General features: G+C 45.4%; 1 long non-coding RNA gene across 3 annotated transcripts in view; it reads right to left on the reverse strand.

Moving 5' to 3' along the window:
* Nucleotides 1–1,924: 1,924 nt before the first annotated feature.
* The window catches only part of LOC102457245 (uncharacterized), a 74,191-nt gene continuing 53,580 nt past the window's right edge, over nt 1,925–22,535 (reverse strand). Inside the window, exons 2-5 of one of the 3 annotated variants that reach the window (XR_012901035.1) lie at nt 6,919–7,016; nt 4,666–4,772; nt 3,894–3,976; nt 1,925–2,467 (exon numbers count right to left, since the gene is read on the reverse strand). This is a non-coding gene — a long non-coding RNA (uncharacterized LOC102457245). Of the gene's footprint in view, nt 2,468–3,808; nt 3,977–4,665; nt 4,773–6,918; nt 7,017–22,535 lie in introns of all 3 variants that reach the window. The other 2 variants (XR_012901036.1, XR_012901034.1) reach the window with 2 other exon arrangements.

The following is a 22,535-nucleotide window of genomic DNA, read 5'->3' on the forward strand; positions in this document are numbered from 1 at the left end:
CTCAAACCAAGATTCCTGTCACACCCTTGTTTATAGTTTAACCTTACACTCAGATCAAGATACAAGCAAGTTTACTCATGCCCAGCAAGAGCTATGCCTACATTTGGGCCACAACTACAGCTCAAATTAATTTGAGCTAACTTATATCATCATACAGCCACTTCAGTTATTCAATCACTTGTGTGTTTCTACAGTTTCTTCCCTGTGACGGCTGTGCACATCATCTCCCCACTTGTATCAGTTGTATTATCAGTGTGGGGCATTGTGGGATGGCTCCTGCAAGCCCATAATAGTTGACACAAGCAACACAGTGTCTACATTGATACTGCGTTGACCTAACTACACTCATTGCAACTGTACACTTCTCTGGGAGATGGCATTATTAAGTTAGTGTAGAGAGGCATGTACATTGAAGGAAGCCAAATTTGCATGAACTTACTTCTACAGCTAGGCAGAAGGCAGCTTATATCAACCTGACCATGTAGTCATGTAGGCAGCTTATATCAACCTGACCATGTTGAATAGGCCTCAGTACCAGCAGGCCTGGCATACCAGAGGAAGCAGCAACAGATATGATGTCCAATGTCTCCCACTGCCCCCTTTGTTTTGTGATGGTGCGGAGCTGCACCATTCTTCACACCGTGCTTTGCCTAACAGGCACAATACAACTCTTAACAATACCACAGGGTGGTATATATTTGGTGTGTGCCCAGAAAGGGATACCTGTAGTGGTGTTTAACAAGACAACTAATGAATGAAGGTGCTATTCAAGTTAGCAGGACTCCTTGTAGAGTAATGTGCTAGCCCACACAAGTAAGGCTGTCACACTTGGTTTCATAACATTTTAGGACCCAATCCAAAAGCCCTTACATACATCAGTAACTTCACTCTAAGTGCATTGACCTCAGTGGGATTACCCACATAGGTAAGATAATTCACCTCAGCAGATGTCTGTTTGGATCCTGTCCTTAACCTATGAACTCCTTGGGGAAGAGGCAAGTTGCTGTTCAGAATCAGGTGGTTGCCAGCGCTTAATAAATAGCACCAGTGATGAAGATAATCATCAGCTATTTAGATGACAATGACAGAAATCATCCTTCTTTCTCATCCCTATGTTCAGTAAAACATGGAGCAAATTCATATGTTTGGAAATATGAAGATGAAGTTGAATCTGCACTACTATTCTTATAAAGTGAATGGACTGAGAACTACAGGGGAGGGGCACAAGGCAGAATAACTACCTTTCTATTTTGTAAGTTAGGGTATGTCTACACTACCCTCCTAGTTCAAACTAGGAGGGTAATGTAGGCATACCGCACTTGCAAATGAAGCCCGGGATTTGAATTTCCCGGGCTTCATTTGCATAAGCGGGGAGCCGCCATTTTTAAAACCCCGCTGTTTCGAACCCCGTGCAGCACGGCTACACGGGGCTCAAACTAGGTAGTTCAAACTAGGCTTCCTATTCCGAGGTGTACCGGTAGTTCAGAATAGGAAGCCTACTTCGACCTACCTAGTTCGAACCCCGTGTAGCCGCGCTGCACGGGGTTCGAACCAGCGGGGTTTTAAAAATGGCGGCTCCCTGCTTATGCAAATGAAGCCCGGGAAATTCAAATCCCGGGCTTCATTTGCAAGTGCGGTATGCCTACATTACCCTCCTAGTTCGAACTAGCAGGGTAGTGTAGACATACCCTTAGTGTCATGCTTTATCATATGGTACACTTGTGGATAGGTGTAAATATTGAGGCATTTTTCATAAAACTATAGATGTACTTCACTGCCTCCAACTCGCCACTTGCTTCCTAATCTTCAGAATGACATTGTGCATATATCAATCAAGTAAGGCTACAGTTTCATGGGATTGCCTTGTAGAGACCAGCTGCACAAGAAAACATAGGGATAGAGAAAATTAAAAATTAGCCTTGTTTTATTTTAAACTGTTCAGCCACAAGAGAGAGCCTGCTAAGTAGAACATTTTGCAATACAATTGAGCTACTAAATTTGTATACAAATCTGTAAGTTGTGACACCCAGGATGTCTCTCAATGCCAACTGGCAGAAAGTACACCATACCATACCACACATTAAGCCTGACACACTCATTGTTCCAACACTTTGTCATGTAACTAAAAGGTTTCATATAAGGCATCGCATGCAAACTGGTAACACAACCATCATTGATATTTGTGCAATGTATGTTCAGGTGGTGTTTAAAGAATTATGGATGTCTGAGGATAATAGGTTCTTCTTTGAGTAGTGTCCCTGTGGGTGCTCCACCACCAAAGGTGTTGGACTCATTCCGGCACCACAGCTCAGAGTATTTTCTGTAGCAGTAGCCCCTGGCAGACCGCGCATGCGCAGAAGCTGTCTCGCCCCGTTCGCACCTTTTCTGCATCGCGCAGTCTGGCCCACCAGTTCCTCCTAACCGTCCACAGCCGCAGACAGAGTTGGGATGAGCTCCTACCTCTGCCCTGAGGAGAAACGTTGGATAGCAGTTAAAAGATAGAAAGTTTGTTTTTCATCCCAGTTTAGCCCTTACCCTATAGTTCTAGTTAGTTATAGTTTAAAAAAAAAAAAATAACGAATGCTGTTTTTGTATATAGTTGTTCGGTCAGTCGACCAACCCATACAGACTGAGTCTGACAGACTTCCTCTAGCCATCATGCCCGGCTCCCCCGGGTTTAAGAAGTGTGCGTCATGCGGAGACACCATGCCAGCATTGGATGGCCATTCCCAGTGTATAAGGAGCTTGGGGGAAGGCCATTTCCCCCAAAAGTGCACTTATTGCTCCAAAATAACTGCCCATGCCAGACCGGACAGGGAAATGCAGTTGAAAATGCTGCTGTTTAACAGAACGTTACAGCCATCATCTATGATGGATGGCATTCCTGCGGCACATAAGTCCCATGAAGGGAAGAGCCCTGCTCCAGCCAGGAGTGTTAGTTCGAGGGACGCACCAAGCACATCAGGATTGCTGCCTAAGCATGCCGTGGGCAAGACATCTAAAGCCCGTAGTACTTGTGTGTCTAGCCCCGCGATTTCTTCCATACCGGTGCCGCTGGCACGCACAGCACAATGGCCTGAATTGGCACCAGCGGTGGCACCACAAGCAGAAGCGGCACCAGCAGTGGCACCAAATGAGCCATGTACCACTCCAAGACCGACATCATCGGCACCGACACCTACCACGGAGTCCACAGCACCAACCCCTGCTGCATGGTCGGCACCGACATCGCCAATACCAGCACCACAAACACTACCTCGACACCGGGAGATGTCGGAACTGAGTTCCTTCGCCTCTGCACTGGCTAGTCAGCAGTCATGGTTCCACCTCCATCGCATGTCTCCGCATTACCAACTAAGGCACAATTGAAAGCTTGACACTTACGCACATCAATGCCCAGCCCCGAGAGGGCTGTTTTTTCTCCAGAGCCTTCTCCTCCACCTCCCCATTGATCAGACAGACACGAGCACGGGTGCTACAGGTCACCTCCATACTGCTATTGGAGATCCCCACGTTGATCTTGCACGTCTCCCCTCTATTACTGGTCCTATCACTTTCACTCACGATCGCACTAGACGGTGCGATCAAGATCGCTGGTGTCCCCAACTCATTCACGTTACTCTTGCTATAGGAGTGCAAGTTCCTATTCTCCTAGGCACTCCCTTCATGGGTACCACCGTCGTAACCGGCACTACACTTAATTACTACTGCGAACATCCATACTCCTGCAGTGTAATTCACTTAGCATCCATATCACCGGGGCATGCTCAATCACAGTCGTCACACCTCCCGACCCAGGATATTCTACCTCCGGGGTAAGCTCCTCCAACACCCACAGGTGATGCACCCTCTACTTCTACCCAGCATGAGAGGGATGGTAATCAGTCTCCCACCTGTGAAGGACAGCGTATGGACTCTCCCACCGATCAATTATCTTCTTCACCGGATGATACAGTCTTTCAGGGTGACTCTTCTCCTGTAAACAATTACAAAAAGTTTCAGGGTCTATTTAAAAGAGTAGCCCAGTCCCAGAAACTACACACGACTGGCATACCACATAAACAACACCGTCTCCTGAAAAATTGAAAGCTTTCTCAGAAATCAAAGTTGGCGCTCCCCTTTGACGAAGCCATCCTCGAAATTGCCAATGATATTTGGTAAACTCCAGCTTCCGTGCCACCGACAAATAAATGTACAGATAAGAAATACTGTGTCATAGCCAAGGATACAGAGTTCCTATTCACGCATCCCCAACCTAATTCCATTGTGATGGATGCTGTGCAACAAAAATCAAAGACAGCACAGGGCAGGAACACGGTGCCTGACAAAGAGGCGAATCGACTGGATTTGCTGGGCAGGAAAGTCTTTTCTTCAGCCACAGCAACCCTCAGGATGACTAATTACTTGGCTCAACTTGCCAATCTTGATTTGATAATTATTCCAAGCTTGTCCCCCTCATGGAGTACTTACCTAAGGCTAAGAAGCAAATCCTGAAAGCCGTGGTGCGGAAGGGCTACACAGCAGCCCGTACAGCACTGCAAATCGCCCTCAATATTGCTGACACTGCCTCCCAGACCACAACAACTTTGGTGGTCATGTACCGTACTTCTTGGCTCCATCTGGCATCTGTACCGAAGGACCTCCAACCAAAAGTGGAGGACTTACCCTTGTGCAAAACACTGACCAGGTCTTTCATTCCGGCAAAGATTTTCGCACCACCCTGAGGATGCTCAGAATGTATACTCCACTGTTTAGACGCAGAGATTCATCTCCTATAATAGACAAAGACCATTCTCATATTCTGCGTCTTGCTTCAGGCCTTACAACCAGCCGAGGCAGAGACAACATCCTCAGCAGCACCATCAACAACCCAGCAAAACATCCAACCAATAGCAAAATCAACAGCAGGTTTGATGTCAGTTGAGGGACTGCCCGCTATTCTCCTTATAGAGACTTCTCACAACGGGACCAAATTATTTCACCATCGGTTGAGACTGTACCACCTTCTCTGGTTTGCCATAACCACAGACCGCAGGGTCAGAGAGATTGTTACATCTGGCCTCACCATTCCATTTTCTACCCGGCTCCCTTCCACCCCTCCTTTCCCATCTGTTTTCAGGGACCCCTCTCATGAACGTCTACTGCAACAAGAGGTCTCACGCCTACTTACCATCGGGGCAGTAGAGAGGGTACCAGATCAATTCAGACGGAGGGGCTTCTATTCTCGGTACATCCTCATGCAAAAGAAAGTCCGGAGGATGGAGGCCTATCCTGGACCTCCACAAACTCAACTGCAATCTTCGAAAACAGAAATTCTAGATGGTCTCGTTAGCCTCTATCATTCCAGCTCTAAACGAAGGGGATTGGTTCGCATCCCTTGATCTCCAGGATGAGTATTTCCACATGATGGTGCACCCGACTCACAGGAGAGTCCTCCATTTCACACTGGGTAACAAACATTTTCAGTAAACGGTGCTATCGTTCAGCCTCTCAGCAACACCGAGAGTGTTCTCCAAAACCCTAGCCATTGTAGCCGCTTGCCTCCAACATTCCAGCATCACCATTTTTCCCTACTTGGACGACTGCCTTCTGAAGGCCCCTACTGCAGACGAAGCTCAGGCAGCGGTCAGCATAACCAGGGAGACATTCAAAGTTCTAGGGCTCATTATCAACCTCCCGAAATCTTCCTTGGCTCCTTCTCAGTCTTTCAAGTTCATCGGGGCGAGACTGGAATCCACAACCGTTACCATGTACTTACCTCAACAGCTCTCATGTTATCCAAGACCTAGGGAACACTCTACTCACCACCCCCAAAACACCCATACTCACCTTCCTGAAACTCCTGGGACACATGGCGGCCGCCACTTACATGGTTCCCCATGTGAGACTTCACTTGAGGTGCCTTCAGCATTGGATACTCACAATTTATACACCGGGCACTCAGAATACTCGTAGGCTTGTTGTTGTCCCCAAGCACGTGAGAGATTCCTTACTGTGGTGGCTCAATAGGAAGAATACCCTAGCGGGCATCCCCTTCCATGGTCAGAAATCAGCCATACAAATCACCACGGATGCATCCCTGGTCGGGTGAAGGGCCCATATGTGTCATTATTGGGCTCAGGGACTATGGACACATCACGAATCCCTCCTCCACATAAACCTTTTGGAGTTGTGGGTGGTGTTCAATGCCTGCAAACATTTCCCACTCAAGAGGAATCATAGTGCAGATCTTCACCAGCAACATCTGCACCGTCTACTACATCAACCGGCAGGGGGGTGCCAGATCCCGATCCCTTTGTGCCAAGTCCATTCGCCTGGACTTGGGCTATCCACCATGGAATCACACTCACTGCTGCATACCTCCCCGGCAAGAACAATACTATCGCCAATGTTCTGAGCAGCACTTTTCCTATATAACACGAGTGGGAACTGCTTGACAAAGTAGCCCGCAGCCTCTTCAAGAACTGGGGGTATCCCACCATAGACCTTTTTGCCACTCAGGACAACAAGAAGTGTCACCTCTACTGCTTGAGAACAGGCATTGGCACAACTTCCCAGGGAGATGCCTTTCTTATCGACTGGGGAATGCACCACTTACTGTATGCTTTTCCCCCAATTCCACGAGTTCTAGAAGAAAATAGATATGGATGGGGCGATGGTGATAATGATAGCACCATTTTGGCCCCAACAGACATGGCTGACCCAATTAATGCGGATGTCTGCATCACAACCACAACAACTGCCACAGTCACACAACTTACTGTCACAGCAGCACGGCACGCTCCTTCACCCCCATATCGATCGATTGCACCTGACGGCATGGCTCTGAACTGGCTCTAAGGCCCCAAAATGACCTGTTCTCAAGCAGATAAGGACATCCTTACCCATAGTAGGTGCCAAACCACCCAAAAGACCTACCTTCACGAATGGCACCGGTTTCAGTCCTGGTGTCTGAGGCAAGAGGTGTTGATCTTCTATCTATAGCCATCCAGCAAATTCTCGATTATATTCTTTACCTAAAATCAGAAAAATTAGCGATGTCTTCACTTAAAGTCCACTTGACAGCAATTTCTCAGTCTTCGCTCACTTGTTGACCAAAAGGTTTTTCAAAGGGGTCGCAAATCTGACACACTGACTCGTCCACCATTCGAACCACTAGCGACATGCGATCTGTATATTCTTATTAAGAAGGTGACATTTCTGCTTGCCATTACATCCAGGCGTTGCATGAGCGAACTGGCAGCATTCTCCACAGATCCTCCCTATATATTATTTACCAAACGGGTAGTGACACTGTGTAGTCATCCAGCCTTTCTACCAAAGGTTAATTTGCCTTTCCATATAAACGAACCTATACCGTTACCTACCTTTTACCCAAAACCACATTCCACCGCAGAGGACACACGTCTACATACATTGGATGTGAGAAGAGTGCTTGCATTTTATCTGGAGAGGATGTGTCCCTTTTGAAAATTGCAGCATCTCTTATTATCCATGGCGGACTATTCTAAAGGCCAGAAACTTTCTTTACAACGCATCTCCACTCTATGGTAGCCTGCATCACGTGCTGTTACTCTCTACGTAACAAATCGTTGCCTTGCAAACTGAAGGCGCCTTCTTCCAGAAGCCTGGCTACTTCCACGGCCTTCCTCAAGGGTGTACTATTGCGTGACATATGCCGTGTGGCTACCTGGTCTTCTACCTTGACCTTCGCCAGGCATTAAGCCCTTGCTAGCATGCTAGCTACAGGTGGGGCAGTGGCTCAGGCAGTGCTCTCCACAGTGCAGAGTCCTTAACTCCAAAGCACAATAGTAACGCTGAGCTACGGCTTCATACTCATCTTTGGTGGAGCACCCACTGGGACACTACTCGAAGAAGAAAGAGTATCTCACCTGTGCAGTAACATCCGTTCTTTGAGATGTGTGTCCCCGTGGGTGCTTCACAACCCACCCTCCTCCTTGCTTTCTGTCTTTCAGATGGTTCCAGCTAGGAGGAACCGGCAGGCCAGACCGTGCAACGCAGAAAAGGCATGAACGGTGCAAGACAGCTTCTGCGCATGTGCGATCCTCCAGGGCTACTGGTACAGAAAACGCTCCAAGCTGCGGTGCTGGGACGATCTTGACACCTTTGGTGGAGCACCCACGGGGACACACATCTCTAAGAGCAGATGTTACTGCACAGATGAGTAACTCTCTTTCTTCTTAAAGTTTCAAGCAATGTATAAAGAGTCTGTTCTAGACCCAGGAATGCTGTTGTGCCTGTTTTCCTGCATCTCCAATGTAAATTGAGCCAGATAACACCTTAGTGGGCAATGAAAAATACATCTACATAGAAAATAAACAAAGCCATCAAGCTAAATGATTCAGGGCAGACGAGTGAACAACTGCTTAATGAGTGCAATGGGAGATGGAACCTGCACACCCTAGCTGTTGAAACAGACACAGACTTTGGGAAATATAAGCAAAGACAAAAGCTAATTTGGCATCCAACACTTAGGGAGACATAGGGGAATCTGCACTCTTTCAGCTCATGAAAAGCAGATTCTCTTAGCCAGTTCCAACTACTCTCGGTTTCCAAGCCATAGGGGCAAAACTTTCCTAGACAAAGATTGTAATTAGTCACTAGAACTCATGTTTTCATTTTATTTATAACCAGTGCTTTCTTTTTTTTCTTTCCTTACAAAAAAAGTGCCGGTATTAGGATTACCAGATGATTTTGCTGGGGGAGAGGAAAAAAAAGGCTGGGAGGTCATGGCCAAAATGCCCCTTTAATTGCCATATGTCCCAAGCAGGCTTCTGGCTGGAGTGGTGCAAATGCTCCCAGGGCCAGCTGGGGGCTGTGCCAGAGGTAAGTGGCAAGTGCTCCCCAAAAAAGGCACTGCTTATAACTATATCAGAAACTTATGAAAACCATGATCTTTTTCTGGATTTTGCGGGTAGTACAAATTGATTTGCACATCTATTTGGACAGGAAAGTATTTTTGACCATACCTTCAGTTCTTGTATGAAAACGTTTCTAAAAAAGTCACTGCTTAAAAATAATATTGGTGGCCATATTTCTTTTGCTTGCCCTATTAAGGGCCAAGATCAGCTTCCCGGAACCTCAGGAAGTACAAAGATATTTTCTCAAAAGCACCACCAGCACAAACTACCAGTTTGCTCACATCACTCCAGAATACTAAGAGCAGCTGGCTAGTATAGACCCTGTCTCAGAGTAGAACAGAACAGCACAACTGTGGAAGAGGTTATGTGTGTGTGCGTGCGCGCGCACGCACGTACACATGCAGTAAAACTTTTACTACCACGGGAGAAAACACTTTGTTGTTCTGGGAATTAAGAAATTGATTACAGTCCATTCTAGCAAGAGTTGGTGTTGTCTACCTGACTGGCCTACCAATCGGTGTGTACTCAGAATGCATTTAATGCTGCTGGTGACATTACCGGCTGAAGGGTTTTACACAGTGAAATCAGTGTTGATTGCCTCACTTATGTAAAGATGAACCTGTAAAATATTATTGGATCTCTCTCATTTACCCCCAGTGTTGGTAACTGATCAGTGGAAAAAGGAATTGACAACTAGGGAGGTGGGCGGTAGGAGTTGTCTTTTACTTTTCTGTTTTGGAACACCTGTATCACAGTTGGCTTATATGAGGAAAAATTTGAATAAGTAATCAAGAAATCTTATCTCAGCTTCTAATAGGTGAAGGAAAAAATAAATCTACATTAATATGGTTTTACTCTATTCCTTAGGTTCTGTCTACATTGGGAAGGTTTGGCTACAAAAGTGCTGTTGATATGCAAAAGTCACCAAAAGTGAAAACCGGTCATATCATTTCATGGCCACATTGCTAGCTCCCCTGTCAACAGAGCAAAGCAATGTGGGTAAGCATCCCACAGTGCAGTTTTGTGGGAAGGAAGAGCTGATCCTGTACTTCTTGGGATTCCCTTGTAGCTCTGGGAGCTCACCATGCTATAGAGTGTCAAAGCAATACAGCAGTCTCTCCAGTCCTCCCCCTGCAGCAGCAGAACAAAAGCATTCCAATGATTTGTTTTTAGTTTGTTCCCCAAATGGAGCAGCTCACTCAGCTGTCAGATACTTCCCAGAGCTTTGAAAGGGGAGAGGTGCATGCCTGCAGGCAGCAGAGATCACAAAACACTGAGCACAGCCATCAGGGAAGGCATTGTGGTATACTGGCAGAAGCCATTCCTCAACAAGACAAACAGCAGAGTCCACACTGGCTCTTTGCTAACAATTAAGGGAGGGGAAAAGAGAAAAGTCTCTTGCAGGGGTGGAAATTTTTCTCGCCAAAACTGGGTATTTTTCCCAACCAAAGTCGCATTGTAGTGTAAACGCTCTCACCGTTTTATCACCAAAAGGCAGGTTTTGGTGAAAAAACATACCAGGGTAGACAAGAAGAAGAGTAGTGTGAGATAAAATACAAAATTTCAATATGATTTTTTTCCCTTTATTAATATTTCAATACCAGCAATCCAGTGCTGTTTTTTTCCCTCAGGACCTGATTCAAAGTCCATTGAAGCCAATGGGACTATTTCCATTAAATTCCATGGATTTTGGCTCAGGCCCTTAAAGTGGAAATGTGCATTTTCATTGAAACAAACATGAGCCTGCAACCTCATGGGTTTCAAATATTTGTTTGTTGTGAAACCAGCTCTGTTCATAACATGACCGTGCATTGACCATTTACTTTGCTCACTGACATTGTAAAACCAGGAATTCACAACCAATTACGTTAAAGTTAATCATTCCTTATTTAAGATGACAGCATGTGTAATTTCTCTCAGAAAGTCTGGCTATTAAAGAGTTGAAAGAAATGGGGATTTAAAGTTTATATAACAGTTCCCTGGAATTACTTTGTTACAACATGTACATACAGGGTAGAACACAGTAGATATTTATGGAAGAAAAGTCAATTAAGTTTGATGGGAAAAAAAATGAATTGGTGGAGGAAAAAAAAAGGGAGAGAAAGATGTTCTCCAAAATGCAAAATTAATTACCTATCCCAATTTAAATATGAGATACCAAACAGTATGCAACACAGTCATATAATTTATGGTAGCAGTAAGTAAAAAGTAAATGCAGTGCAACAAAGAAGCCATTACATAGTACTTTATTAGTTCATTCAGATTGACTGAAAAGGAAATGCTAATGCTGTTACAGTGTTTTGCTGAGCTGTGAAATGGTGCTTTAGTATTTTCCAAGCTGCAAAGAAACAAATACGCAATTACATTGGACAAATTATACATTTTAAAATGGTTGCAAGATCCAACATCTAATTACACATCAAGCTGCACCTTCATTTAGGGATGGAGAAGGGTCTGCAGTATGCCAGGAAGTAAATTGTGCTTCCCTCCCTCTGTCAAGGCTCAGTTAGATGAACTGGTAAGGGTGAGACTTCTTGCTGTACTGTGGATACAGGCAGTCCCCGGGTTACGTACAAGATAGGGACTGTAGGTTTGTTCTTAAGTTGAATCTGTATGTAAGTCGGAACTGGCATCTAGATTCAGCTGCTGCTGAAACTGACCAGCGGCTGACTACAGGAAGCCTGAGGCAGAGTGGCTCTGCCCTGGGCTTCCTGGAATCAGCTGCTAATCAGTTTCAACAGGCTGAATCTGGACGCCAGTTCTTACATACAGATTCAACTTAAGAACCCCAGGCATCCCCAAGTCAGCTACTGCTGAAACTGATCAGCGGCTGATTCCAGGAAGCCCGGGGCAGAGCAACTCTGCCTCGGGCTTCCTGTAGTCAGCGCTGGTCAGTTTCAGCAGCGGCTGACTTGGGGACGCCTGGGGCAGAGCAGCTTGGGTGCTGCTGGATTGCTCCAGTAGCGCCGCTCCTCAGCGCTACTGGACCAACCCAGCAGCACCCAAGCTGCTCTGCCCCAGGCGTCCTGATTTAGCCGCTGCTGAAACTGACCAGCAGCGGCTGAATCAGGACTCCTGGGGCAGAGCAGCTGGGGTGCTGCCGGGTTGGTCCAGTAGCGCCCAGAGCGGAGCTACGGAACCAACCGGCAGCGCCCCAGCTGCTGTACCACAGGTGTCCGGAGAAAAGCCACAGAGCACAGGGGCAGCGGGACAGCCCAGACGCGCCACGGCTCTCCTGCTGCCCGCGTGCTCCGCGGCTTTGCTCTGCTTTGCTTCCCGTCTCCCTGGTCTGCTGGAGACCAGCCGACCAGGGAGACGGGAAGCAAAGCCTCTGAGGACGCCGGCAGCGGGACAGCCACGGTGCGTCTGGGCTGTCCGCTGCCCGCGTGCTTCCCGTCTCCCTGGTCTGGAAAGTGAGGTCTAATACCACCTTTCAGGAGGTGCATAGTATCTTACAGGACTGGGTGCTCAGACAGGGCTGGATTAAGACATGTTGAAGCCCTAAGCTATGTCAAATTTAAGAGGCCCCATAGCATTACCCCAAAAATGTGTATTTTTCTAACAGAAAGGACAATGAAAATAGAAGTAAAGTTTTATATTTACATATATACCAGTATGTAGGTGAGGATGCAACTAAAATCTAGTAATTTCCTTTTGGATTTAGAGGCCCCAAATTGTAGCTTAATGAGCTTGTGCATTAGTTTGGCATTGCTCAGAGTAAGACTGTGACAGTCTGTGCTGATGGGAGCCTTCTCTCTTCTTGTGCCCTAGCCTGAATGTCCCTTGACACTGGGCAATGTCTACACTACAAGGTTATTTAAAAATAACTAATTTGAAATAGCATGCCCACATTCATTGGAGCCTGAATCACATTTAAGGCACCCCGGAAGCACTCTGGGAAGGGCAACAGGACAACACTCACTCCCTGTAGCTGCTTCATGAGGCTCTCTGAGGCTTGTGCTTTAAGAGGTTCCCCTCTACAGCCAGATTTTTCACCATTGCCTATCTCTTTGAGGGACAGCAAACTCACACTGCATGCTCTGGTTGCACTTACAGATGACATAGGACTTTTAACATGGAGCCAGACCTGCTGCAAAGCAGTGCCAGGCTCTTAGACCTCCTGCTGCAACTCTTGGCGCTCATAAAGACTGCCCATGTGGTGCTGCAATAGCACGACCACCAGCCTGTAATGGAGGATCTCCTCATCCAGGCCTGGATGTTCCTTATGCACCACATTCACAGAATCATAGAAGCATAGATCAATAATTAGATCTGATCTATGATAGATCAGAAGACCATCAAGTCCAACCCCCTGCCCAAGGCAGGACCAATCCCAATTAAATCAACCCAGCCAGGGCTTTGTCAAGCCGAGACTTAAATACCTCTAGGGATGGAGACTTCACTACTTCCCTAGGTAACTCATTCCAGTGCTTCAACACCTTCCTAGTGAAATAGTTTTTCCTAATATCCAACCTGGACCTCTCCCACCACAACTTGAGACCATTGTTTCTTGTTCTGCCATCTGTCACTACTGTGAACAGCCTCTCTCCATCCTCTTTGGAACCTCCCTTAAGGAAGTTGAAGGCTGCTATCAAAACCCCCCTTACTCTTCTCTTCTGCAGACTAAATAGACCCAACTCCCTCAGCCTCTCTTCGTAGGTCATGCACGCCAGCCCCCTAATAATTTTGGTCGCCCTCCGCCGGACACTCTCCAATGTGTCCACATCCATCCTGTAATTGGGGGCCCAGAAGTAGACACAATACTCCAGATGTGGCCTCACCAGAGCCAAATAAAGAGGAATAATAATTAATCTCTGGATCTACTGGCAATGCTCCTCTTAATGCAACCTAATATGCCATTAGCCTTCTTGACTACAAGGGCACACTGTTGACTCATATCCAGATTCTCATCCACTGTAATCCCCAGGTCCTTTTCTGCAGAACTGCTACTTAGCCATTCAGTCCCCAGCCTGTAACAATGCTTGGGATTCTTCTGTCCCAAGTGCAGGACTCTACACTTGTCCTTGTTGAACCTCATCAGATTTCTTGTGGCCCAATCCTCCAATATGTCTAAGTCATTCTGGACTCTATCCCGGCCCTCCAGTGTGTCTACCTTTCCCCCTAGCTTAGTGTCATCTGTGAACTTGCTGAGTCCACCACTTCTTATGTACTGGGAATCTCCTAGAGAAATTCTGCCTGCCCAAAGTATAAGTATCTCTTGGAGGTCCCTACAGCGGGTCAGATCTGTTCATCCTCAACATGGACTAGAGCATACAAAGCATGTTTTTATCTCAGTACCTATACCTAGAGCCCTGCAAATCTCCGCTTTGTATTTCCAGGTATTGGTAACCACATCTGCAGATATAGATGCGGATATTTGCAAATCATCTTTGCAGATGTGGATACAAATTTTGTGTTTGCACATGGTTCCACCTATATCATAATATCTGAACATCCCCTTAAGTCTCTGCTACCTAGGGACTATGAGGAAATATTTAAGACATTAACTACTCGTTAACTTCTAAGACTCAATACGAGCTTCATTGAATTGTCCTATATGAGATTTTAACATGCAGTTCAAACTTCTAGGGGTTTCAGAATGATTTCTTGGGCCACCTTCTGAACAGGAACACAAGGATTCTGTGACATTACCAGCTAGTTAGGAGATCAGATCTAGTTGAAAAAGTTAGCATGTCTGATCCCATCACCACCCCTCAGAGTTAAGAGATTTTGTTTTCTCATAAATGTTTTGACAACCACCAGCATCCCCCAAATATTTGGTTTTTGAAACAGACTTTTTTTTGCTTTTTTAGTTATGCTATTTCTGTCTTCCTTCCTCCACCTTTCCTTTCCCTTTCTTTCTGGTTTCTATTTTATCATTAGGAAAAAGTGAGAGGGGGAGAGGAGAAAGAGGGTGAAACCCCTTGAGAAACTAAAAACTTGACATGTATTTACATTAAAAAAATTCTGCAAAAATTTATCCCCCAAAAAAGTTTTGAATAAAAAAATTGAACCAGCTGTATGAAAGATTATATATATATATATATATATATATATATATATATATATATATATATATATATATATATATATATAGTGTGTCAGTTTTGCGCTGCTCCTTGGTGTGAAACTAAAAAGCAATGGTGAAAAACAGATGAGAAGCACATAGTCATGGTGGTATGAAATTAACTTTCTGTATTTGATTCTTTACAGAAATAATTCAATTAGGCCAATCGGAGAGTTCAGCAGACATAGAATATTGTCATCTTTTTGCAGATGGAGGTGGAGGGGGAGAATTTGCAATGGGTCAAGTTCCCCTTAAAGTGGGAGAAAGTCACACACAGTCAGAGGATTTTTCTCTTGGTTTATTTTATTCGTCATTTTTTACCAAACAGTGTTAGCAATAACAATAGCAAAAAATGCACTTCCATTTGCAGAACCTCCAGCCAAGATACTGCTGTGACCAGCCCTGGAGCTAGAAAAAAAGCACTTTTTTTCTAACCATTTGGTCTTCTCTATGTTGGGCCAATTTTCCTTCAAATTTAAGCAGTGTAGGGCCAGAAGTCAACATCATTTTTAATTAATTACATTTACCCTCCTGACATTAAAAATAGATTTTGTTTGCAATTCATTTTATCCTGGTGCCAGTCCTTCACCTGTTGCTTTTGGTTCTTTGGGCTTTTTAAAGTGAAAAATTATAATGCCAAGTGGCAGTGGCAGAGGGCAGGTTCTTCTCTGCCAGCCAGGAGCCTCTTGCCTGTACTCTGATACTGGGATTATTTGGTCTGAGCTCATCTATGTCCTCTCTGCTTTCTCTTACCAAAATCAGTCATTTTATGTGAAGTTAAAGAGACTGTCTATATAAAACCACACACTATAATGTTCCACTAGTTAATATTGCCAAGGAAATTCCACAGATTCCTATCAACTCTGGTTCTGTGTAGCTAGAAATACTAGTTCTCTTGGCATGGAGATGTAACTGTGGGAGCCAACACAGTCTGAACTGGGAAATGGGAGCTTGCCTGAGTTTTTGTCCTAGCTAAAATATAGGCTTGCAGTGTGCCTTCAGGCAAACCACTTCATCTCTCTTACTTCCTCCATCTGAAAAAATGGGAATAACAATACTTGCCTGCACACTTTGATGATTAGTTAAGGTATAACAGTACTACATTTTAAATATGGAAAACTTTATACAAGTATGACGACCGAGTCTCTTGCTTGCAGTCAAAAAGATGAAAGGTTTTATTTAAACAGGTAGGCATATTCTGGCTGTCCCAGCTACATAGATGTATCATGTTGTCAACAGATTTTGACTTGGTAGGCAAATAAATCATTTGTAAATGTTCCTACCTCTTCTTTTCATTTGGGTTAGCATAAGCTGTCTGCTCTTCTTCCCCCCCCCCCCTCCCATCTCCTTTTCCTGCATGTTTGAACTACAAATTACAGCTGATTTGAAATGTAATCCTCAAACAAAGGACTTGCCTTACCAACCAAAACACACATTTAGAAAACAGAACTAGAACACCACTATCAAATACAATATAGATTTGTTAAAGCTAAAAATAAAACCCAACCTACGATAAAAATGTTTTTAACTCAACTCTTCTCAGGAAATGTATTAGTACCTTAAAAATTACAGATGGGAAAAGATTAAGGCCCACATTTTCAGAAACATTTGTACGGGGGCTGTTGGCCCTTTACTGGGTTTTCTTGATTGTCTTCTCCCCAGTACCAAGAAAGAGGAAAAAGGCCAAACAGGAGTTAGGTGCCCGGGACTAATAGATATACTGGAAGAACTCTTACCACAGGACCAGTGGGGAGTGGCCCATAATCCAAGTCAACCTGATTGCCAGTGCAGGCATGTCAATAAGGAAGTTAAGAGCCAAAGGCCTGTTCTCTGTCTGAGCTGGGACTGCGTGGGCAGAGAAAGGCATGAGAGGGAGAGCGCAGCAGGCCAGGGCAGTCAGAACAGTGGGGATCAGCCACCCAGACAGTCAGAACCTTAATGGAGAGCCAAGGGACCAGAACTGGCATAGTGGAAGGTCTGCCCTGCTGCTAGCAAACTCGAGTCCAACACAGCGAGCAGCTAGGAAGGAGGAGATGGGAGAGGCAGAGAGCCTAATGGAAGAGATTTTGCCAGACAAGAGGGCCTTGAAAGTTGTACTGGGGTGTCGGGGAGAACACAAGCCCAACAGAAGGCTGATACTGGGTAGATGAATCCCACCACCTAAAGCCTAAAGATGTGTAAACTGCCACCAGAGGAGGTCCCCTCCTCAGGGTATCACTACAGCACATCCCAGTCCAGGGAAGGATGCCTGGGCCATGTAACGAATAAGATGTGAATTTTTTTTGAGTTCCAAAAACTATTGTTTATGGTCTCCCTGTGTCCATAGTGTATGGTTCCCTGATCCTATCTTGTCCATCCCTTCCCCCCCTTTTTAAAAAACAGTTCCTGTTTAATAAAATGAGATATAAAGTCAATGTCTGGGTCAGGGACCTGGGCACTGAGGAGGGGGTACTCCAGTGTGGAGACACTTTAGCCTGCAGCCTGAATGACCCGCAGTGAAACTGTGGGTTAAGCCCCCAAAGGGCCCGGGGCCCCACTCTAGCATGTCAATGAGGAGTCTGCTACATAGAGAGATAGAGAGAAGCAGACATCCCAGTAAAGGAAGCTGGATCAGGGACCAGATGATTCCACCGGGTGATATTGAAGCCAGGAAAATTCCCTACACTAGTAGAACTGTTCCTCCACTTACACAGTTCCACTAATTTGAGAGGTCTCTGTTTAGCAGTGCTATACTTGAGACCCCTTAGTTGTCAATGGTTACTTGAAAAATCTGAGCCTATTTTTACTATTTTATAGTATCCATAAAAATTCTAGATGCCTCACAGTGCCACGATCCCTGCCTTGGAGAGTTTACAATATAAATGTCATCCATGACAGAGACAGGATGTCTTGAACACTGAAATGAAGATGGAGGAGAAAAGCCATAAGATCACACACTTATTCAGCAGAGGTTGAACAAATTACTTTTTCTGTTCTGTCAGTTCAAGATGTCTGCCATAGAACATCAATTCCCTGGGAGAGTGTTCAAATGCATGATCTCACCATTAGGAAATCCCCCTACATGCCCTGAGATTGGAACAGCATACAAACTGGATTGCCTAGCAACAGCCGGGAAACGTGAGCTACAGCCAAGGGAAACAGCAGTAGCATGGTGCCAGAGTGGTGGTTTCCTTCAGAGAAAGCTACCTTAGGTGGGGACAGAAGAAAACTCCTTTCATGGAGGATTTCTTTGTGGGGAGGAAGAAAAAGAAACCTTTTAAAAATCCGGGGTTCAGAAACTAAGGCGCCCTCCATTTATAGCCGGGGAGGGCAATAATTTTTGTAAGGGAGGGGGCACTTCATGAATTTTGATAGGTGGTTGTGGGCTGGCTCCACCCCCAGAAGAGGCGGGGCCTCTAGTGGAAAGGGGCAGTTCCCTCTAGGCATGTGCTCCTGGTAGGGGAAGGAGACTTCATGCTCTCCCCCACCCCCAGGCCAATTGGGGCCTGGGGCAGGGGCAGTGCTCGAAGTAATTCATTGTTGAAAATGGCTGGTGGCTCCCTCTAGGTGCTGCGTGCCCCTGGCAGGGGGAGGGAGCTGCCAGCCGCTTTGAACAGTGAATGACTTTGTGCACTCCCCCACCTCAGGGCTTGATTGGTCTGGGGATGGGGGAGTGGCAGAGTGAGCCAGATCAAACAGCTTGGCGGGCTGGATTTGGCCAGCGGTCCATATCTTGCCCACTTCTGATTTATAGCCTCTAGCTTCTCCAAGGCTGCTTGGGTTATGAAAGGAGATGGCCATTCATTATACAGAAAGCCAGCTGGCTCAGCAAATGAAGAAAGCAGCCTTATCAGAAAGCTTCAATCCTGCAGGATTTGAATTCCACAGGACTGAAGCTCTCATGTTGTGACTCTTCGGGGTTCTGCAGGAGCGTATCTTTGGTCAAAGAATCCCTGGGACACATAACATGTTTATGAAACCAGGAGTTTTGGCTAGCCAGACTTTGTTCAGTAAACTGGGATGTACCATATTGATTTTACAGTATGAATAATTTAGCCCAGTAACTAAAATCTAGTTCTTTTAATCTGTTCTCATGAGCCTCTCTTTCCCAGTCCTTGAATTTTTGTATAACGTCTCCGAATTCTCTCCAATTTGTCAATAATCTTCGCATCCTTTCACTGTTGCCTTGGCATGCTGTATAGAGAAGGACTGTGGTTTCCCTGCTCTGTGACAAGATGTTCTCCGTATGCAGGCTGAATTCACAGTGGTGTATCTCTTTTTGCTGCAACTCACATTTCATGCTCATGTTCGATTGGCTGTCTAGTTATCCCTGCCTGGCCTACAAAAAGGAGAAGGCAAGAGAACAGCAGCTCCTGATGCCTCACAGCAGAGCCCACGTGGGGAAAGTGACCTGAATTCAAGGAGCTCTGGTGTGTGTGTGCACGCGCATGCACACGAGAACAGAAGAGGCCCTACACGAGCTGCCAGAAACTGGCGTCCTAGGCAAAACACGCGATTGGCACCTTCGCCTCCAAAGCACTCAACAGCCATTTATTTTGGCGCACTAGGCGACCGCTTAGTTCGCCTGTATTGACGGGCCGCCACTGTGTGGGAGGAAACAGCCAACAAAATCCAAAACTGGCCAATACACCAGCTACATGCCGCTCCCACTGAAAGGGAACCATCACACTCTCTCATCCTTTACATTTCTCATATAAACTACCAGGGCTTGAATTAATTTTTTGTATGAAATTGGGGCAAATCTTGAAACTGTTTAACACATTTTAAAATAAAAAATATGAAAAACTTGAATACGGTGCCATTATTTGAACTAGTCCTGCTAGTCCTTCCCCCCCAGGCGGAGAGGCATAGAGGCTAGGATCTGGACCCACCGTGCCCCGAAAAGATCAAGTCAACCCTCCATATCAGACCAGACCTACATCCCTCCACAGACTGAACTGAACCAGATCCCCATGGCTCAATGGATACCCCAAGGAGTCCAAGTCATAAGTCTCAGCCATGAACAGTGAAGGGCACAAAACTTATGGGGGTACAGATAACATTATGGTATGGAGACAGCTGCAAAACTGGTAAGTAGACCCCAGGCTCCCTGTCACCCCTGTGCAACTTGTTTTGGCCCCATCATGCACTGCCTAAACTTCCCAAAAGACAATGTGCTGGATGGACAGTTGCACTATGGGATACTTACCCATGCTGCTCTGCACCCAGCATAGATATAAACATGCTGCTGAATATACCCACATCGATGCAAGGAGCCAAGTCTGCACAGGTACAAGTAATATACTGGCTGCAGCAGTTATATGCCAATGTAACCTGAGTAGCCATAAGTTTGTAGCATAGACATGGCCTAAGATACCTCTCCTTAAATTCAGTCTAAGGCGGTTTATAATTAAGCTTTGTTTACTGTCCTTCAGCTAGATTTGAGTACACAGACCAGTATTCAGCCTATTAATCACTTTAAAGTGACTGTGGAATAGATATTGGGCCATGAGCCCTTGTGGTGAGGATCAAGTTAATGGGTTTGCTAGCGTCTTTTCAATCAGTTGTGCTATGCAAAATAACCAAGATGTCCCTCAGAGTATTAAGTAAACATTGCAGCTGCCGCACTAGGGAAAGATTCTGACAAACACAAATCCATAGGGAGCCATTTGAAGGGCAACAAATTGCACAGCATCCTCTCGCATTTGGGGTGCAGTACCTCAACCCAGGCATACACATAAATAGAATAGGCCCATAATCACAAATTTCTTTCTTGGCTGTAAATATTGGGGTACATCTACGCTTCAGTGGTTTTCAGGATCCAGAGTTTATGCTGATTTAGAAGGTCTTTAATTAAAAGAACAGAAGGCTGTCATCCTGTCTCCTTTAATCAGCTTGGTATCCATCAGCTACATCTGGCACAAACCAATTATCCCTGTGGCAACCACAGCTCGACACAGACCACTGTCTTTAGCATGGTATGCTTCCAATTAGACTTTTTAAAAAATATGATCCATGTTTACACCATGAACATCACCCTCCCCATAATGAAGGACTCTTGGAATTCTGCTGCTATTGAAATAAGCAGTGGGACACACAACACCGCATATTGCTATCGCCTTTGAAGCCTGCACCACTGCAACAGAACTATTCCAACAACAGATGCACTGGGCAGTTGTGCTGAATTGTGAGAGATTGCATTCCTCATGCTCCAGAATTTGGAAATTTGTCACATTTAAACTGAGTTACCCAACATGCCAAACTCTCTACAGTTACTGTGATTTCCTGTGACCTCAGTATGGCAAGCTCGGTGATGGATACTCTAGGATAAGCCTGTGAAAAGCTGCAGCCTTATTGTTCTGTGGTAGGAACAGGATGCAAGTCAAAACTGTATGGATTAATAATTTATAGTGTGTTGATCACTGTATTAAAATGGTGTAAAAAAACTCATGTTTGGGTAGAGGAAAATAATACCAGAAGGCATTAAAGCCATTAGAATTAGCACTCTGGTCATCAGAGGGAATGATATCAAAGTCTAGTCCAGGGCTGGGCAATAAGCAGCCTAAAGACTGAATGCAATTCACTAAGGTTAGCCTTGGCCAGATGCTTTATTTACTTGAGCAGATGCAGGTACAATGGCTCACAGCTCCCATTGGCCACAGTTCACTGTTTCCAGCCAATGGGAGTTGAGAGAAGCCATGGCCTGCCTTGTACCAGTACCTGCAGCTTCCATTGACTGGGAATGGTGAACTATGGCCAATGGCAGCTGTGAGAAGCTGTACCTGTGGAGCAGGCAAATAAAGCATTTGGTGGCCCAAACCACATGCAGCCAATGGACCACTTATTGGTCATCCCTGGTTTCCTCAATAGCAGATACACTACATGGTTTCCTATCTCCATGGGAGTTCATCCTGGCTGGGTTCCACCAACATTTTTGTTCAGTATTAGCACTGACTGATCAATGGATAAACTTGAGGAAACAGCTATTGAAGGTGTTCAGCTAAACACCATTACGCTTTGAGATCTCCTATCATCTCAAATATGCTAATGACATTTTCTTGTTGGCTCAGTTTAGTGAATTACTGCAGCTGATGATTGGCAAGGAGCAGCGTGTAGTGGGTTGGTTATTAATATGGATAAGACTAAGTGCCTGGCCATTACTGTCAAGCAGATACCAGTTCCAGATTGCAACCAACTCAATGTTAACACATCTGGACAGTACAATTACAGTAACCACCTGCTCATAGACAGTGCTGGAGGATACTCCAAAGATGTGGATGCTCATATAGCAACAGTACTTCACAGTCTCTGTGAGGATGGCATGACATCAAGCTTTCTATGAAGCTGAGGATCTACAGAATCACTGTAAGAAAAAAAAACCTGTTCAATTCCCATCATCTTCCTCAGCTTCTCCATTCAAGTGGCAGGACTAGATTAGAAATTAGGATATTCAAAGCCAATCCCAGAAATTGCCTCCATCACCACTGGCTTGGTTGGGAAAGCTTTCTTGGTATGAACATGTCATTTGGAAGGAAGATCAATGAATTCTGAAGCATGTTTACCAAGGAATGTGGTAAACAATTATGTAGTTGCCAAAGCTTCAGTGG

The sequence above is a fragment of the Pelodiscus sinensis genome, chromosome 2, assembly GCF_049634645.1.
Source record: "Pelodiscus sinensis isolate JC-2024 chromosome 2, ASM4963464v1, whole genome shotgun sequence".
NCBI classification, from domain to species: Eukaryota; Metazoa; Chordata; order Testudines; family Trionychidae; genus Pelodiscus; species Pelodiscus sinensis.